The 16,849-nt window shown below is 41.7% G+C and overlaps 1 protein-coding gene across 1 annotated transcript in view; it reads left to right on the top strand.

The window, feature by feature from the left end:
- nudcd1 (NudC domain containing 1) overlaps nt 1-16,849 on the top strand; it is a 102,977-nt gene that overhangs the window by 9,909 nt on the left and 76,219 nt on the right. The window lies entirely within an intron of this gene.

Genomic DNA, 16,849 nt, shown 5'->3' with positions numbered 1-16,849 from the left:
TCAATCACAGATAAAGCAACCTGTGATATCCTGTTTCTATTGCTTTTCACCACAACCTCCTAATCCTACTTGCTTCTGAGTCTACTTCTGGGGAACAAAACCTCTCTCACTTCGCTTGTGAATGTACTTCCAAACCGCCAACTGTTTGACCTTTGGTTCTCCATTCATCAATCTGGTCAAACAAAGTTCATCTCCATCCTTGATGCACTGGTCTTCATTAAAGTTATTACTTTGGCACCACCTCGTTATGTTCCTCATCTCCACTCCCTTAAGTTCAAGGTTAAGAGATTTGAGTGGATTGTGTGCTCAGCTGGTTCACTGCCAGATCACTAGTGCCATGAAGCACTATGAGGCCTTATGCCCATCTGCTAAAACTGCTTACTGGATTATCCTGGAATGCAAGGACAACTCCCGGCTTCTTTTCTCCACTGCAAACTGGATTTTAAATTTCCCTCCCCTCTCCCCTCCACCCTTTACTGCAATAAGTGTAGTCTGCTTTGTCTCTAAAACTGAGACAATCCAATCAGCTGTCTCTGCCACAGCCTTCCGTATCACTAGCTCATCTTGCTGACCTTCTGTAAGGTTTCCTGTTACCCTAACTTTGAACATGCATCTTTCTCTAGTTTCTCTCCTATCTCCCTTGTGCCCTCTCGAGCTCATCTTGTCCAGGAGAGCCACTTCCTGTTCCCTCACCCGCTAAACTTCTGATGACCCATCATCGTTTCCCACCATCCATGCTAGTTGATATTGTCAGCAGCTCTGTCCTCAGATTCTAACCCATTTCAAACCACTCAAATCTCAAAGTAAAACCTTTGACTCCTCCGTCTGCAAATTACTGCCCTTCTCCTACCTCCCTTTTCTCTCCAAAATCCTTGTATTACTGTAGCTTCCTAAATCCATGCCAATGTTTCCTAGAACCCCGTGTTTGAATCTATCCGATCAAGTTTCTGGCCCTGTTACTGTACTGAAAGAGCTCTTATTGAAGTCACAGATTACATCATGTTTTTTGATTTGATTTATTATTGTCATGTGTATGTGTATGTACAATGAAAAGTATTGTTTCTTATGCGCTATACAGACAAACCATACCATTCTAGAGTACATAGGGGAGAAGGAAAAGAGGAGGTGCAGAGGGTGCGTATGTGGCTGTGACAAAGGTAAACTATCCCGCCTCTTCCTATTTGACCTAGTTAACCACAGGGACACAAGTCAGTCATTTAGCCCTGAGGCTCTTCCAATATTCAATTAGATGATAGCTGATGACCTATTATATCTGCCTTTATCTCCTCTCCCTTGTACCTTTGGTTAATAAAAATCTGTCAACCTCAGATTTAAAATTAACAATTGATTTAGTATCAATTGCATTTGCAGAAAAGATCCCCAAACTTCTACCTTTTGTGCGTGGAAGAGTTTGCTAATTTTAGACTATGCTGCTTAGATATTCCCCACATAGATTGGAAATAGTTCCTCTCTAATTATCCTTTCAGTTCCCCTTAATGTCATGAAAATTTCAATCAAATCACTCTTTATTTAAATTCCAAGGAATGCAACCCTAGATTGTGTAATCTCTGCTTGTAATTTAAGTCTCAGGAGACTCTCTGGAGTCTCAGGAATCATTCTGGTAAATTTATGCTGCACCCCTTTAATTTTAATGATCTATGTACATCATCCTTCAACACCTCTCCATTGTCGTCAGTTGGCTGGGACTGTATTTGCCCAGTTCTGACCTATAATGCCATAACCAGAAAAGACAATGTCTTGTCTTCCTGGTTGATGTCTCCCAAAGACCTACTTTTGGTCGCTTCCTATTTGATATCTACATGCTGTTCCTTGGTGATAGTATTGGCAAACACAGCATTAGTTTCCAAATGATTTACACCCAGCTCTGTGTCACTTCCACCTTTCTCAACTTTTTTAAAATTGTCACATTGCTTGTCTGACACCCAGTACTGGATGGGCAGACATTTCTTCTAACTAAATATTTGGAAAACCAAAGCCACGTTGACTTTGGTCCTCTAGCTACTGACTCCATTCTGCTCTTTGGCAACTGTTTGAGGCTGCTTGGAACTTTGGTCTCATAATTGATCCCAAGATGAGTTTCCAGCCACATATTTGTGTCATCACTAAGACTACCTATTTACAGTAATATCATCTGATTCCCTCTTTAATCTTCATGTAGATTGGGAAACTCAAATTGGTAGAGGTACCCATGTAGAAGAATTCATAGAGGTATTTGGGGCAGTTTCCGAGAACAATATGTTGTGGATCCAACCAGGGATTAGGCTGTTTTGGATTTTGTAATGTCTAATGAGGCAGGTATAATAAACAATGTCAGAGTAAAACGTCTCCTAGGAAACAGTGACCATAACATGATAGAACTTAGCATTTGGTTTGAGAGTAAGAAACTTGGGTCAGAAACAACTGTTCCTCAATTAAATAAGGGTAATTATAAAGGAATGAGAGTTGGCCGGAGTGGACTGGGAAAGAAGTTTAGCAGAAAAGATGGCTAATAAGCAATGGCAGATGTGTCTGAACATATTTAATGACTCACAAGAAAAATATATCCCAGTGAGGAAGAAGCATTCTAGGAAGGGGATAAATTAACCAGAGTTATAAGGACATAAGAAATAGGAGCACGAGTAGGCCATCTAGCCCTTCGAGCCTGCCCCGCCATTCAATAAGATCATGGCTGATCTGTCGTGGCTCAGTTCCACATTCCCGCCCTCTCCCCATAACCCTTAATCCCCTCGCTTTATCAAAAACCCATCAACCCATGTCTTAAAAATATTTAGTGAGGCAGCCTCCACCACTGCAACGGGCAGAGAATTCCAGAGATTCACCACCCTTTGAGTGAAGAAGTTCCTCCAACTCCGTTCTAAACCGGCCCCCCTTTATCTTGAGGCTGTGCCCCCTAGTCCTACTGTCCTTTCTGAGCGGGAAGAATCTCTCCACCTCTATCCTATCCATCCCATTCGTCATCTTATATGTCTCAATGAGATCCCCCCTCATTCTTCTAAACTCGAACGAGTACAAGCCTAGTTTATTCAGCCTCTCCTCATAGCTCAACCCCCTCAACTCAGGTATCAGCCTAGTAAATCTCCTCTGCACTCCCTCCAAGGCCAAAATATCCTTGCGTAAGTGCGGCGACCAAAACTGCACACGGTACTCCAGCTGCGGCCTCACCAGTGCCCTATACAGCTGCAGCAAGACCTCCCTACTTTTATATTCAATCCCCCTCACTATGAAGGCCAGCATCCCATTAGCCTTCCTGACCACCTGCTGCACCTGCAGGCTGGGTTTTTGCGACTCATGCACAAGGACCCCGAGGTCCCTCTGCACCGTCGCCTGCTGCAGTTTTTTGCCACGTAAGTAATAGTTCTTTCTACCATTATTCCTACCAAAGTGGACCGCCTCGCACTTGCCAACATTAAATTCCATTTGCCATTTCCTGGCCCATTCGCCCAGCCTATCTAGATCCTTCTGCAGACTCTCCACACCCTCCGCGCAATTTGCCGTTCCACCAATCTTGGTGTCATCAGCAAATTTCGACACCATACACTCGGTTCCCTCCTGTTAAGCAAGTAAGTTAAGGATAGTATTAAACTGAGAGAAAATATGTATAATGTGGCAAATATTAGAGGTAATCCAGAGAGTTGGGCAAGTTTTAAAAACCAACAAAAGATGACTAAACAAAAGGGAGAAGATAAACTGAGGGTAAACTAGCAAGTAATTTAAAAATAGATAGCAAAAGCTTCTTTAAGTACATAAAAAGAAAGGTCAAAGGGAACATGGGCCTCTTGGAGAATGAAACTGGGGAAATAATGATGGGGTAATCAAGAAATAGCAAAGGAATTAAACAAATACTTTGCATCAGTCTTCATGGTAGAAAGCACTAAAAATACTTCCAAAGTACTAAATCAACTAGCAGAAGAGTGGGAGGAAATAAATACAATAACTATCCTTTTGAGGAGAAAGTACTAGGGAAACTAATGGAGCTAAAGGCCAATAAATCCCTTGGACCTGATGGATTGTATCCTGGGATATTAAAGGAAGTAGCTACAGAAGTAGTGGTAGTAATTATCCAAGAATCCTAGAAAAGTCCTGGAGGACTGGAAAACTGCCAACATACCACCTATTATTCAAAAAAAGTGGGAGATGGTAAAGCTGCCATAGTCTCATAGGCTGACTGGTGGCGATTTAACCTGAGGATCACCACACCTCCAGCTAAGGGCAAGGTTGAGAAGGCGGGGCCTTCATGAATAACCTTAGCTGGTACAGGAATTGAACCTGCGCTGTTAGCATTGCTCTGCATCACAAACCAGCTGTCTTGCCAACCGAGCTCAGCATTTTACGTCCTGTTGTTACGGTGGATTCCTTAGTATTTTTTTCCCAGAGATAGCATCATGGTGATGGATTTCTGTCTGTGTCAGACAACTGGCTGATCAAAAAATGCATTTGATCTAAAAATTGTAGCTCCACAGAATAAGTGTTACCTCTATATAAAATGACCATTTTGACTACACACCCTTACAAGTATGTTCGCACATGCAAAGAGATGCACACGGTGACATTGGCATATACACTGGCACTAACACGTGTAGTCACACACCATACACGGTACACATGTATTTCCAAAGAGGCACATACGTTTCTCACTAAGTCTGGTCTTTCTACCCTGAATCTGGAAAATTCTGGGTGTGCGCGCGCACTGGCCACAGTTAGCAGTGGGGTTGTTGTTGTGACCGCGTACTGCTGTGCTGTTTGACCCGACACTTTGATTACATAAGGTTTTCTTTCCTCATTTTGATTATTATATATGGCCAGGCACTGAATGGAAATGAATAAGTGGGATGCCTGTTTCAGTTTGACAGCCCACTGGGGACCGATTTCTTACATTTTTTATGGACTGATGCACTGTTTTAGCAGGATGCTGATTTGCAGCCACTCCACTTAGGTTTGATTAGTTGCTTTATCCTGTTGCGTTTGTCAGCAAACTGCCTAATCAATCCCATTGGTACAGGATGCGGGAATTGTTAATGCATTGCAGTACTTAGTACTTAATCTGTACTATTCGGCATGCACGCTTGCCTATTTATGTTTGTCTGTTTTGTTTGAACCAATAAAATAGCATAATTTCCCTCATTTCCACAAAATAACCATCAATTGTTGGCAAGTCTACGAGGAGTTTTATACTGGCAGAATTCTAAAATTAATCAGACAGTAATGTGCCGGGTGGAATTTGGGTCATCAGCTGTTAACAGTTGTGCATCGTTAGAGAGGGGTGACAGGATAGCAGATTAAAAAACTCCTGGTGATTTACACTGTGCTGGAACAGCCAGCTATATCTCATGTCTGATTCAGATGTAGATGTATGAAATACAGGAAGGTCACTGTTCTTCTAATTTTGATATTTTTTCTTTGCAAATAATTTTTTGTCTCTACTTTTCCCTTCACATCTGTCTTTTCTTTGCTCACTTCACTCCTGCTGGTATTTCTTAAAAATTCTTTCCTGCACTTTCTATGACACATATCCTCCACTTTTAATTCCTGTTTCTTCAGGTTCAAGGTTATGATCCAGCCCACTTGTGGAGTACAGAAGGTGGCCGTTTGGCCCACTGGGACTGTGCCAGCTCTTTGAAAGAGCTATCTGATTAGTCTGCACCTGCTTTCTCCCCACGTCCTTGCTTATTTTTCCACTGCAAGTATTTATTCAGTTCTCTCTTCTAAGTTGTAATTGAATTTGCTTCCACTAGGCTTTCAGACAGCCCATTCCGCAACAATTCACTGTGTAAGAAGAATTCTCATTTCCATTCTAAATCTGTGTCGATTATTTTAAATCAGCGTTTCTCTGGCAGTATTGGTGAGAAACAAATGCTACTGAAAGGAAGTGAAGTGAATCGAGGAGAGTTGAAATCTTTGTGTCCAATGTGTAGAAGATCCTCCTGTGGTCCTTGACAAGGAAGGGAAAAGTCAACCAGAGTTTTGCTATCTGGTGAAGTTCTGGAACTTGCATATATGTGGCTGGGGCAAAAGATGTCATCAGCCTTGATGTGCTTTCACAGTCAAGCAGCTTGCCAGTCTTCTTGAAGAAAATTCACTTGGGGGCTGCTGGTTTCTGTGAAGCTGTGTGCTGGAAGAGAAGGGAAATAAAAAGAAATGACCTTCCGATGCCTGTGGACATATTTGCTCTGTCAGAGTGCTGTTGGGTCAAGTCTTGCTCTCTAGCCTGCCTGAGGTGGAAATGATCCTATTCTGTAGCTACAGAAGAAATTGATTCTTTCATTCTGCCATGTACTGTCAGAACTCTGGCTTGTAAATGTACTGAACTAGTATCAAAATCTCATTGATTGGAAGGAAGCTATTAAACAATTTGAGGATTCTATGTAGAAGAACTGCACTTTGCACTCAATCGACCTCATGTGGGAGGAAGACAGCAGCAGACCTCCAATCTAAAATATGAGAAAGTGGCACAGGGAAATCATCTGTTTCTCTCATTCTCTCAGGAGCCATAATGTGAAAGGGCTGTCTGATAGACATTTTCATTATTCACAGAGGCATAGTAAAGATTGTAATAGCTTTTTCTCTTTTTCCTGTGGAAGCAATAGACAAACCTGTTACTAGGACAGGTTCCATTGAATTATATTGAAATGTAGGGTAGCTACAATGAACTTTAATTTGTTTCAAAGTGCTTTTTTCAACATGATACTGGGGATTATTTGATTATTTCAGCCTTTATATGTTTTAAAGCTGCAGTATTGCAGATTTAATTTTTTTGCTTCCCAGTTGATTAAATTTGCATTGCCTTTTTTCTGTTTTTAATAAGTTCAATTTTTTTATTTTCTCTCTCAAGATCTTTCTTCCTCTCCACTCCTATAAAACTTCCCTCAATGGAAGATTGCAATGAGACGCAACAATGCACGCAACACTTCCAATAGTCGGCCATTATGTCACTTCTTCAATCAATCATGACAGTCCTTCACTCACTAATATCCTCCTTAAAAACAACACAATAGACACAATACAGTTAAAATCACACACAGCCATTAATATAACTAAACCATCTTCTAATGACCCTCAGCAGTTTTTATTTTACATTCCATGACTGGCTGTTGAAGAGGCTTTATTAACTGCCTCACACTTGATCGTGATCTTCATAGAATCCCTACAGTGCAGAAGAGGCCATTTGGCCCATCGATTCTGCACTGACTCTCTGACTGAGTGTCTTACCCAGGCCCTCTTCCTTGCCCTACCCCCATAACCCCACACATTCACCATGGCTAATGCCCCTAACCTACATATCTTGGGACACTAAGGGGCAATTTAGCATGGCCAGTCCATCTAACCTGCACATCTTTGGACCATGGATGGAAACTGGAGCACCCAGAGGAAACTAATGCGGAAACGGGGGACAATGTGTAAACTCCACTGGCTGGAATTGAACCTGTGTCTCTGGCGATGTGAGGCAGCAGTGTTAACCACTGTTCCACCCTTCTCAGTCAGCAGACAAGAGCAGGAATAGCCACACTGACTGACCAAGAAGGAAGGGAGTTGAATGTAGCACAGCTGTGCAGATCTCCAGTTGTGATCCACACCCTCCTTCAAAGACATGTTCCAGATGTTCTGACTCTACACCATCTTCTCCATAGCAGCTTCAGTTTAGGGTTAGGATTCACTTTGGTCTCTCCCTTAGAGGCTGCACCTGAGAACAGTAATCCTACTCCTTCCTTTTTTTCGTATTGATCCCAAATGCTGTGATCAATTTTAATCCCTCCATGCTTCCCAAACTCACTCCAAGTCCTCTATCTTATTGAAGCTGGACAAGTCTCTGACAGAAGATGTGCTGAGATATGTGGAGTAATTTCCAGAGCTACATATGCCACATTCACAAATTGGAACATTTTATATTTATTTTTGTATGAATATAAAAGTTGAGCCAATCAATGATGAACGTGACAAATTTATTTGTATATAATGCCAGTAGTGTGCTGCACAATCTCTGCCACATATACACAGGAGCTTAGATATTTGGCAGTCATACTTGATGTAACGGCTGCTTGTCTTGTCTGAATTTTGGCAGGTTAGTAAGTTCTCTCCAAGCTTTAAGGAGCAGTGAGTTGCATGCTGTACTTATCAGAACTGCTGTCCCTTTGGTAATTCAATCAGTATCACGGAGGTTGCTGCAGGCTTTGTTCAGCCAGAGGACAAGTATGACAGACACAAACTGTCCAGAGCGGCAGTGTCCAGTCTTTTCTTAAAGACTCTTCCAGCCACTAAATAACTTCCAACTATGAGCTACCTTGCGGCAAACAAGGTGTTTAATAGACCAGACTCTCAAATAAACAGCTCACGGCAGAATTGCTAAAGCTGAATGACTGAAACTCTGCAACAGCAGTGCCAATAAATTAAAGCTGCAGTCTGCATTTAACAAAACAATGATTTCTCTTTTGCAGTGTTTTAAATCCATCTGATAAAGATGATTGCCTTTGATAAAGATGATTGTCTTCAACAAAAGTGCATAAATGGAAAGCTGGGCTGGCATGTTTGGTTATAGGAAATCAATGCACTTTGTTATCTAATGTCTTGTATCAATGAAGAATTCAATTTAAATGTCAGTTTTAAGTTTTGTGATATGATTTTACTGTCCAAAATGGGTGTGATGGCTTATCCTGTATATTGGTGTTTAGATTATGGATGTTATATTATTAGGACTCCAGTATAATTCATGCGGTGACTTGTAGATATTTATTTTCTTAATGTCAGCCACTAAATCCTGACATCAATCATTCCTTCTTTTCCACATGAAACAGGGTGTTCAGCACCTATCTCACTTGCTACCCTCTCCACAACAATCTGCAATTTTTCTCCTCCCCGCTAACGGCTGAGTCCATTTACTACATTAGGCCATTGTAATTGTTCTGGTTTTAAAGTCAGCTGAGGTTCTGGTTGTGGGCACGCGAAGGTCTCATTTAAATTCAAATGTCAGGCCTGCTGGTGTATTAGGTGCCACAATGCCCTTTTCACAGTGAGATGGCAGGGACAAGACTGGTACCATTCTTGACAGCCGAGCCACAATGGGAGATGAAAGTGGTTGGAAGAGGCCAGAGTATGTTTGGAAAATTCTGTCTCTCTCACACACAAATGGGCTGTTGTGTTTTTACATAATGTACAATGATGACTACACTTCAAAAGAGCTTCATTGGCTGTAAAATATTTTGGGATGTCCTGAATTCAAGTAAGGCATTACGTAGATACAAGTGGTAAGAAAATGTGTCGCGAAAACCCAAGAAGTTGTAATATTTTTCTGATGCTAATATTCTGATCATATTTTCAGTAATTTAGTAAGGATGGTTACAAAACAGGAATAGATTTGAATGGGTTGTTGTGATTCAAAGGAGAAGATACGCAAGGTGTGAAAGAAAGGGGTCATAGGTAAGGCATGGATAAATTCTAAAACTAAGATAAAGAGATGAAGTTAATCAATTTTGGGAGGGTTCTAAAGTGAGTGGGGTAATCAAGAGATGAGGGGAAAGAATATATTTAAGGAGATCTGAAACCTGTGAAGGAAGCTGTTTTAGATCTCAGCAGACAGCAGGAATGGCTGATCAAACTCCTAGCAAGCTGTGTGAATGAAGCTAGATCTAAAATGACAACTGCTGGTAACCTCAGAGGGCACCCCACGAGAGAATGTGTGGTAAACATTATTGGGCTTTTATGGACCTCAAAAATGTACAAAGTGTTGCTGTACAGATCAGGAAGGTTAGCTCTGAAGTTAGTCAAATTAAGATTATTTGGAACAGTTTAAAACATCGATGCTGTGTGAAACCATTGTCTTATTTAAGTGCAATTCTATTTTGTTTTTTCATATTTCTTAATGAAATTTGCTTTACAATGAAATCATCACACATAGTGGGGGACATCATTTCTGGAGTTCAAACCCTCCTTATACAATACAAATTGCAAACACACTTGTGAGGGTGGTTGTTTCAAATTTTGATCTGGGATTTGAATAGCTTGGCATTTACTATCAGCTGCACCCTTAACACAAGTCTTTCTATATTCAGTGCACACCTTTCAAAGCCAGATAGGTCACGGAAGAGGCTTGGCACCTTTGCTGAAATTGCTGCAGCACCATTAAATCCTTTTAGCTTTAATTTTGTAAAGGTTACTGAGTGAAAATTAGTTGCAAATGCCTGGATATCTTTGCAGAAGGTGCTTTGTATCTTGAAGCTTTTGGGCATCTCATTAATACAGCTTTTCAGTTCTAGCTTTCTGCTGATTAGTGCTGATTACTGTAGCACTTGTTACTTATCAGGATGATATGTGCTGTAAAACATCAATTTGAAATCAAGCCTGAGGAGTTTTATTTAAATATTAATCCCAAGAGAATGACAAGTTTTATACTTTAATCTGATGGGGAGGAAGAGTGTACAGACCTTGAACTTTTCCAATACTTTTGGAATTCTCAAGGCTGACCAATTCAAATGATTATATATGCTGTTTGTTACTCCAGAAAGTAATATCGAAACCATGGCAGTCAAATTCACACTGTAAACCCCCACAAATGGCAGGCTGATAAGGAACAAATAATCTGATTTCTTTGTGATTGTTTTTCCATGGGATGAGTGTCGCAGGTAAGGGCAGCATTAGCTGTCCATTCATAATTGCTCATGAGAAAGTGACAGTATGGTGCTTTCTTGAACTGCTGTAGTTCACGTGGTATAAGTACAACCACAGTACCATTAGGGATTTGACCCAGTGACAGTGAAGGAGTGGCGATATATTTCCAAGTTATGAGGATGATATCTTAGCCGAGATATTTGAATCATTGATTGTCACGGGTGAGCTGCCTGAAGATTGGAGGGTGGAAAATGTTGTGCCTTTGTTTAAAAAGGACTACAGGGAAAAGCCTGGGAACTTCAGGCCAGTGAGCCTCACATCTGTGGTGGGTAAATTGTTGGAAGGTATTTTGAGAGACAGGATTTACAGGCATTTAGAGATGCAAGTACTGGTTAGGAACAGTCAGCATGGCTTTGTGAGTAATCATGTCTCTCAAATTTGATTGAGTTTTTTGAAGGGGTAACCAAGAAGGTAGATGAGGGCAGTGCAGTTGATGTTGTCTACATGGACTTTATCAAGGCCTTTGCATGGTAGGTTGTTGCATAAGGTTAAATCTCATGGGATCCAGGGTAAGGTATCTAGATGGATACAAAATTGGCTTCTTGACAGAAGCCAGAGGGTGGTTGTAGAGAATTGTTTTTCAAACTGGAGGCCTGTGACCAGCAGTGTGCCTTAGGGATCAGTGCTGGGTCCACTATTATTTGTCATTTATATTAATGATTTGGATGAGAATATAGGGGCATGGTTAGTAAGTTTGCAAATGACACTAAGATTGGTGGCATAGTGGAATGTGAAGAAAGTTATCTCAATTGCAACAGGATCTTGATCAGTTGGGCCAATGGGCTGACGAATAGCAGATGGAGTTTAATTTAGACAGATGTGAGGTGATGCATTTTGGTAGGTTGAACCAGGGCAGGACTTAATCAGTTAATGGTAGGTGTTTCAGAACAAAGAGATCTAGGGGTACATGTTCACAGCTGCTTGAAAGTAGAGTCACAGGTGGACAGAATGGTGAAGAAGGCATTCAGCGTGCTTGGTTTCATCGGTCAGAACATTGAATACAGGAATTGGAATGTCTTGTTGAAGTTGTAAAAGATATTGGTAAGGCCACATTTGGAATACTGTGTACACTTTTGGTCACCCTATTATAGAAAGGATATTATTAAACTAGAAAGAGTGCAGAAAAGATTCACTAGGATGCTACCAAGACTTGATGGATTGAGTTATAAGGAGAGGCTGGATAGACTGGGACTTTTTTCTATGGCGCGTAGGAGGCTGAGGGGTGTTCTTATAGAGGTCTATAAAATAATGAGGTGCACAGATCAACTAGACAGACAATATCTTTCCCAAAAGTAAGGGAGTCTAAAACTAGAGGGCATAGGTTTAAGGTGGGAGAGGAGAGATACAAAAGTGTCCAAAAGGGCAGTTTTTTCACACAGAGGGTGGTGGGTGTCTGAAACAAGCTGCCAGGGGTAGTAGTAGAAGCAGGTATAATTTTTTCTTTTAAAAAGCATTAGATAATTACATGGGTATGATGGGTGTAGAGGGATATGGGCCAAATGCAGGCAATTGGGATTTGCTTAGGGATTTTAAAAGAAAGGGTGCATGGACAAGTTGGGCCATAGGGCCTGTTTTCATGCTGTAAACCTCTATGACTCTATGTGGCTTGGAGGGAATTTGCAGGTGGTAGAGTATCATTGTGTCTGCTGCCTTTGTTCTTCTAGGTGATAGCGGTCATAGGTTTGGAAGGTGCTAACAAAGGAAGTTTGGTGAGTTGCTGCAGTGTCTTATAGAAGGTTCACATTGCTACCACTGTGTGTCATTGGTGGAGGATGAATGTTTAAGATGGTGCATGGTTGCCACTTAAGCTTGCTGCTTTGTCTTGCATGGTGTCGTGCTTCTTCAGTGTAGTTGGAGCTGCACTTATCCATGCAAGTGGGGAGTATTCACTCACACTCCTGACTTTGTCTTGCAGATAGTGAACAGGCTTTATGGAATCAGGAGGTGAATTACTCACTGCAGGATTTCCAGCAGTGTGACCTGCTCTTTTATCCATTGCATTTAAAGCTGATCCAGTTCAGTTTCTGGTCTGTGGTAACCCCAGGATATTTATAGTGGGGGATTCAATGATGGTAATGCCATTGAGTATCACTGGGAGATGGTCATATCCTGTCTTGCTGGAACTGGTCATTGTGTACAACCTGTCTGGCAAGATTGTTATGTCACTTAACAGCCCTGAATGTTGTCCAGGTTTTGGTGCGTGCAGGCACAGCAGCATCTGAAGAGCTACAGGTGATGCTGAACATTGTGAAATCAGCAGATAACATCCCTAGTTTAGTCCTATGATGGAGAGAAAATCATTGATGAAGAGCTGATAATTGTTGGGTCTTGGACCCTACCCTGAGGAACAAAGAACAACACTGCACAGGAAATAGGCCCTTCAGCCCTACAAGCCCACGCCGCCCATTTTAACACTCAGTGAGTGCCTCATTCCAATCCTCCTTCTACCTACGACATTCGTCTACGCCTCTTGGACTCCACAATAAAGGGGTGCAAATTTAGAGAATTATATGTGAGCCAGACTAAGGGAGGTCTAATTTAGGGACAATTTGTTTACACCAATTAGCCTAAAAGCACATTTTTGGGGTGTGGGAGGAAACCGGAGAAAACCCATGCAAGCATGGGGAGAATGTGCAAACTCCTACAGACACCCACCCAAGTCGGAGATCCGACCCGGGTCCCTGTATCTGCGCAGCAAACAGTGATAGTCACTGAGCTGTCATGTTGCCCGTCAGTTGGTCCAGTTTAAGCATACACTAACAACGTGAAGCACTAGGCAATTCTCGAAGCAACATCCAAGAGCAGCCCTCGCCTGACCCACCGCGTGTATGCCCCTTGTTGGCCAACAAGGCGGACCGAATCATGTTAAAAAAAGAGACATCGATAAACGTACACAGCCTATACAGACATTCATGGAAGATCCCCAGAAGCTCAAACTTAAGAGACAGGTGAGCCATAAAATATGTTGGACGGCCCATAGGAATCTATTGATTCCCAGAAACGCCCTGAGGATCTTGATCCTTAACTAGAACATTCTTTTGTATCCCTCCATCTCTAGTCTGCTCATGTGCCTATCTAGGTAAGCCTTAAACAACTCTAGTGTGCCTGCCTCCACCACCCTACTTGGCAGTGCATTCCAGGCCCCCACAACCTTCTGTGTGAAAAACCTCCCTCTAACATCTGAATTATACCTTGCCCCTCGAACCCTAAGCCTGTGGCCCCTCATGATTTTCCTATCCAACCTGGGAAAAAGCTTCCCACTGTTCACTCTATCTATACCCTTCATAATCTTATACACCTCTATTAGGTCTCCCCTCATTCTCCGTCTTTCCAGGGAGACGGCCCCAATTTGCCCAATCTCTCCTCATAGCTAAGACCTTCCATACCAGGCAGCATCCTGGTAAACCTCTTCTGCACTCTCTCCAGGGTCTCCACATCCTGGAACTCCTGCAGCAATGTCCTCTGACAGCTACAACCATCTTCCTTTGTGCTACGAATGAATCCAATTAGAGGAGAACTTTTCCCTTCATTCCTATTGACTTCAGCTTTGTAAGGGTTCCTTGATGCCACATCTGGTTAAATGCTGCCTTGATGTCAAAGCATAGAACTTTTGTATCACTTCTGAAATTCACTACTGTCCATGTTTTGGACCAGTGTTGCAATGAGACCTGAAACCAAGTAGCCCTGGCAGAATTCAAACTGAGAATCAGGTGAGCAGGTTGTTGCTGAATAAATGCTGCTTGATAGCACTGTTAATGACACCTTTCATTGCATGGCTGATGCAGTGAGAAGTCTCACAACACCAGGTTAAAGTCCAGCAGGTTTATTTGATAGCACGAGCTTTCGGAGCACTGCCCCTTCAGGTGAGCGACTTGTGCTACCAAATAAACCTGTTGGACTTTAACCTGGGGTTGTGAGACTTCTTACTGTGCCTAGTCCAGTCCAATGCCAGCATCTCCACATCATCACTTGGCCGATGACGTAGAGTAGACTGATGGGCAGTAATTGATTAGATTGGAATTGTCCTACCTTTTGTGGACAAGACATTCATTGTTGGGAAGATGCCAGCATTGTAGCTGTATTGGAATAGTAACTGCATTGAGCAGTAAGTATTGGCGTTATCAAAGTGGGAAGTATAAGAATCCTACCCTTATCTCCTGAAAAGGTTGCTTGAGAGATTACCTAGAAATACAAGAGGAACTTGTATGTGATTGAGTTTAACAAAAGTTAAACATTTTTTAAATTGGTAAGTATATTTAAAGTGGCGGGGATTTTAAATGGTCAATGTAATCTATCTGGACTTGATCAATGGAGAAATCTGTAGTCAGAGTTCTAATGAAGCATCTTGTCTGGTACTTGTTTAATACTTGTAAGCCACGGCACTGTGGGTTGCACTCTTGCCTCTGACTCAGAATCTTGAGTTCAAATCCCACTTCAGTGACTTGAATCCGTTAGTGAGTTTTTGTATTTGAGTGCAGTACTGAGAGAATGGCACTGTTTGAGGAGCTGCCTTTTAGATGTCGTGTTCAATGTAGAGCCCCTCAGGTGTAAAAGATCCTCTATTTGAAGAAGAGCAGTGGACTTCTTCCCTGAAGTATTGGCCACTTTTGATCCCTTAATTCGCACCATTAATGATAGAGGTTGTTAATTCATTATCACATTGATGTGTGTTGGAGGTTGCTGTGCTCAAATTGACTGCTGCATTTCCTAAACAAAACAGTGACTAGATTTCCAAATGTAAATGGGACAAATTCCTCTTGGAAATACTGGGCACGGATGAATTTATAATTTTTGTTTGCTAAGTTAAATAACTTTTCTAACACAATGGCTGTTATTTGATCATTTAAAAAAAATCAATTGATTAAGACCTTTATAAATAACATTAAACATAAGTTAAAATGGAGTGAAGATTTTGTGTTGGCATTAGTGAAGTTTTTTTAAAGTTTATTCAGTAGTGTCACAAGTAGGTTTACAGTCTCACTGGAATGAGGTTACTGTAAAAAAAATCCCCTCATTATCACATTCCAACACTTGTTTGGTTACACTGAGGGAGAATTTACCATGACCAATGCACCTAACCAGCACATCCTTGGAATATAAGAAGTCTCTCAAGTCTCTCAGGTTAAAGTCCAACAGGTTCATTTGGAATCACAAGCTTTTGGAGTGTGGCCTCTTCTTCGGGTATGTCACTCATGTGATGAAGGAGCAGTGCTCCAAAAGCTATTGCCACCAAATAAACCTGTTGGACTTTGACCTGGGGTTGTGAGACTTCTTACTTACCTTGCCCAGTCCAATGCTGGCATCTCTACATCATCTTTGGAATGTGGGAGGTAACCAGAGCATCCAGAGGAAACCCATGGAGTCCTAGGGTAAACGTGCAAATTCCTCAGACAGTGACCCATGCTGGGAATCAAACCCAAATCCCTGTGCTGTGAGGCAGCAGTGCTAACCATTATGCCATCGTGCCGCCCAAACAATCTTCTACATTGTTGTGCTATGGGTTCCAGGAAATCCCAGTTACAGTTCCAGATCTGTGCTGTGTGGATACAGAGAGAATGCTTCCTTGTGTGGAGAAAAGCAGAACCAGATGCCATCAATACAAGATAGTCACAAAGAAGTACAATAAGGAACGAATTCAGAAGAAACCTTTTTACCCAAAAAATGGTGAGAAAGTGGACCACAGGGAGTGGTTGAAGCCAATGGTTTAGATGCAGTGAAGGTGACCAGCTTATGAGGGAGGAAGGAATGGAGAATTGTGATAGATTTAAATGAGGAAAAATATGAAGGGGGCGAGTGGAGCATAAACACTGATATGGACTTGATGGGCCGAATGGCATGTTTCTCTGTGTGTATCCTATGTAATCCTCTGTAAATGTTCCACCTCAGTCACCTTGGATGTGATCAAAATCTGTTAGCTTTCTCTGCTCACCATGCAACATTTTATGCAGAAAAGGCATGTACTTAGACATTGGATGTTGGCTTAGCTGTTCTTCAAAGTCAAGTGGGTAACCTCTGGAAAAATATGTTGATGCCTTTGGAAGAGAGGACAGGAAGGAAATTGATACCAAAGAAAAGGTGTGGGAAATAAAACTATTTATCATTTGGGATCAATGAAGTGAGCTGGTGTTGGAATGGAATACTGTGACATCTAGGCTTTAAGGCCAAGGCAAAT

This window comes from Carcharhinus amblyrhynchos, chromosome 8 (assembly GCF_965287045.1).
Source record: "Carcharhinus amblyrhynchos chromosome 8, sCarAmb.v2.hapA, whole genome shotgun sequence".
In the NCBI taxonomy this organism is placed as follows: domain Eukaryota; kingdom Metazoa; phylum Chordata; class Chondrichthyes; order Carcharhiniformes; family Carcharhinidae; genus Carcharhinus; species Carcharhinus amblyrhynchos.
Note: the sequence above shows the minus strand (reverse complement) of the source record. Positions and strands in the feature narration are given on the sequence as shown.